Source organism: Protopterus annectens, chromosome 5.part1 (assembly GCF_019279795.1).
Source record: "Protopterus annectens isolate FY-2018-M chromosome 5.part1, PAN1.0, whole genome shotgun sequence".
Lineage (NCBI taxonomy): Eukaryota > Metazoa > Chordata > Ceratodontiformes > Protopteridae > Protopterus > Protopterus annectens.
The window spans coordinates 527,968,021-527,971,655 of NC_056736.1; the positions used below are offsets into that span (position 1 = coordinate 527,968,021).

A 3,635-nucleotide genomic window follows, 5' to 3' on the forward strand; every position below is an offset into this window, starting at 1 on the left:
AAGGTCTGCGGTCTGTCTTATCCTTACATATTTTTTTCAGAAGATCGGATCGGATGGGTTACCGAACACATATCAGAATATCAGAATATGAGGGAATATTTAGAAAATATGGGCCCCTACAATAAGGGCCTGACAGCATTATGGTTCTAACAAAAAGCAACAGCAAGCAACAGCAAGGGCATGAGGGAAATCTCATGGTCTGGGCTAAGAGCAGGTGTGTGGTGTTTGCTTTCCACAGGTGAGACAGTTGTTAACTTTTTCTGACAGAGCAAGAAAAATCTTTTTCTAACAGAGCAAGAAAAAAGGATTCCCAATGGGGTACTTAGCTTTAGAAGACTTCAACTTCAATTTGGAAACGAAAACTCAGGTAGCATCCGACCGCCACTCATGTGAACTGCTTCTGCTTTGGGCTCCTCGGAAGAAAGACTGATGTAATGACGTTGGCTGCCTGATTTTATACCACTGACAACCTGACGTCAGTTCTGGAGTGACAGCAACCGACGCAGAAATACTAAGCCTCTGGTATTCGGGCCAACTGAGGGCTACCCCTGGCAGGATAACCCAACAGTGAAACACGAAGAACATCTGTCAAAATCTTCAAATGCATTTTTGTGCTCAATACAACAAATCCATGGAAAACATTATATAGACAAAAACTTTGGGACTTTTGGAAAAAAGAAGCAACCAAGGAAGTGTAAAATGTAAAGAACAAAACCTAAAGATTTTAAAGTCATGAAAAATAAACATGGGCATGGGAAAGAGAGAGAGAGCTGATTTGCTGCAATATTAATGCAAAGGAGAAAGCCAAAGTAATTAGTACCAGAAAGCATCTCCAAAGATATTTGCAGAAAAATACAAGCAAAGTATACAGGTATGGAAATGGTCACAACACAAAAAATAAGATCAGAAAGGGAAATATAAAACAGAAGATTAGTAAAGTAGAAAAACAAACAGAAGCTGAAGTTACGGAATACTTCCAAAGTTACTTATTTAGTGTAGAAAGTCTAACACAGTTTGTCACAGCATGATGGAAGAGTTAGTCCCCAAAGTAAGGAAATCAGAAAGTGACAGACACAGACCTCCCAACCATACCGAATTACTCAGTATTTACCAAGTTTTGGGGTCCAAATGAAGGGGTGCCACGATTCCCGATTGGCACCCCTTCATTTCCGATTTTTTTGCTTCATTTGTTTAATTTTTTAAAATTAGCCTGTCGAGCTGACGCCATCACGCGGCGATGACGTCAGCGCCGTCAGGGCTACCTGCCAGTCGGAATTGAGCTCAAGGAGCTCACGTCATTATTTCCGGCTGGCTGCGAGCGGGAAGTAATACAGCAGCACCGACTCCCGAGTAGGCAGGCAAGCCAGGCAGTAACACGCTATCTGACATTGCCATTTTCTACCTTCCAAATAATCATTTTGTGTGACGTTCAGGATCAGGACATATTCTCTGAACTTTTGGATGGGGGGTAAGCAAAGTACTAGTCTGCGGCTCATTCCCGGGGTCCATTTGCAGGTGTATCAACAGATGATAGTGCTGTTCCTATTGCCCCTTCTCATTTTGGGCACTACGCTACCAGACAGGTGGTCATATGGGTTTGCATAGCCGGTCTGTGAGCTCTGTGACAGGTATGGGATAGATTCAAGATTCCTTCGGGCAAATCAATTAATTTCACCATTCTCTTCTAATTCGTTTATTTATTTATTTATTCACTGCTTATTTATGAATGTTATGCTGAAGCTCTGACAGTTGTTTTTACGGTTGCTTCAAACAGATTTGTATAGATATTCAGACTCAAACTCATACAGCATGAGTATTTCTATACACATGTTTATGTATTTATAACATGTTTACATGCCGCTTTATAATACGGGCAATGTTTTATGTTCACATATGCTAGTATATATTTGTATATTGAATTTTAATGACTCTGCATTACAGTTTTTTATATTCGTTAATATTTATGGTTATCTATACTCAAATCTATAGTCAGTTTTATATTTATTGATTCACACACTGAACTTATACTATTTAGTCAACCATGTGCTCCAAACTCGTTTTTGATGTATATAATGTTAACCTATACAAGTTTGGGTATGCTTTTTAAGTTAATTGCTTCTTAACTCAACTGCGTTTTTACATTGTTTATATGCACAAGCACTTTATTTACTGAAGTAAAAGAAGGTTGCTCGTTTTATTTGAAGAGGCTTCAACAAACATATTTTTATATATTTATATTTGCTCCAAAGTTTTATACTGTATGACAGTTGTTTTTATCACAACGTTTCCTTCTTCACATGACAGTTATAATAGTGTTTCACATCGGCATGAGACACATTCTTTTGTTGGCTCAGAGATAAATCTCCACATGATTTATATATTTAATGTATGGTTCTCCATCGGATAGTATGCAGTCAGTGATAGTAATTTGTCAGCGTTGGTATCCTACATATGATCACGAGTCCTAGTAGCTGTTTTATCCCATAGTCAAGGTGTTTGACTTCATATATTAGCCTTTGGACTAAATTATATTTAGTTTAGTTTCGAACTACATTGAATGTATAGTTCTTAACACAATCACAGTTAGGAGCTTCTTAGGGTATTTTTTAAGATGGTTTATGTCATTTTTTAAGATGGTTTATGTCATTTTTTAAGATGGTTTATGTCATTTTTTATGATGGTTTATGTCATGTTTTTTATGCAAACTTTTTATACAAACCAGTTGAGCAGAATATATAGTGTTGCTCTATTCGATGTTTAAAGCTGCTCCTGTTGCAATGGTTTTAAATTGTTTTAAATCGCTTCATTTGATTGATTGTTTGATTGGTTGATTGATTAAGTGCACTGTTTAATTAAAGAGAATTCAGTCAGCGTGTATATATAAGCACAGCATAGTAGAATATTTGTGTTAAGGATCTGAAGAAGCGTGTTTGATACACGGAAAGCTTGACCGAAATAAATTATTCCATTTATTGTGGTGGTCAGACTCCAGTTTGTTACTTCATTCATCTTGCCTCCATATTTCCTTTGGAGCAGACCTTTGGGTAACAGCGACTTTGTGTTTTACTAGCTGTTCCTACTGCCCTTCTCATTTTGGGCACTCGCTACCAGACAGGTGGTCCTATGGGTTTCGTAGCTGGTCTGTGAGCTCTGTGACAGGTATGGGATAGATTCAACAGTTGGTGTACCATTTGGATTGTATCCGGCCAGGGGCCAGTGATCCAGAGTGAGGAGATGGTGGCTCGGCAGCAGACTCTACCTCCAGTCATGGAAACAGTTTTCAGGAACGGAGGTAGCCAGCATAAGATGGGGTTTTGTACCTGGGGTCAAGAGGATCGCTAGCTGATGCCTTACCTCTGCATATTGCTCCAAGGTGGTTTAGTGCTCATAGTGGTGAGTGAAGTAGATTCACAGTGCTATAAAATGTGTTGCTTTTTTCATTTTGTGTTTTAGTTGTACAAGCCCTGGGAATTTGTCTGTCTGAGTTTGTGCAGTTTTATTGTGACACATGATATGCAGAATTCTTTCTCTTTATATATATTGGTGGTGTACCTGTTTATTTTTGGAATTTTGGGGAAGAAAACTGAAGACTTTATCAATCTGATGAAGCAACTGTTGCATTTATTTGGGAATGA

The 3,635-nt window shown here is 38.4% G+C and overlaps 1 pseudogene; it reads left to right on the forward strand.

Annotated features, from left to right (window-relative positions):
• Positions 1-1,461: 1,461 nt before the first annotated feature.
• Positions 1,462-3,403, forward strand: LOC122803225 (annotated as a pseudogene).
• Positions 3,404-3,635: the final 232 nt, after the last annotated feature.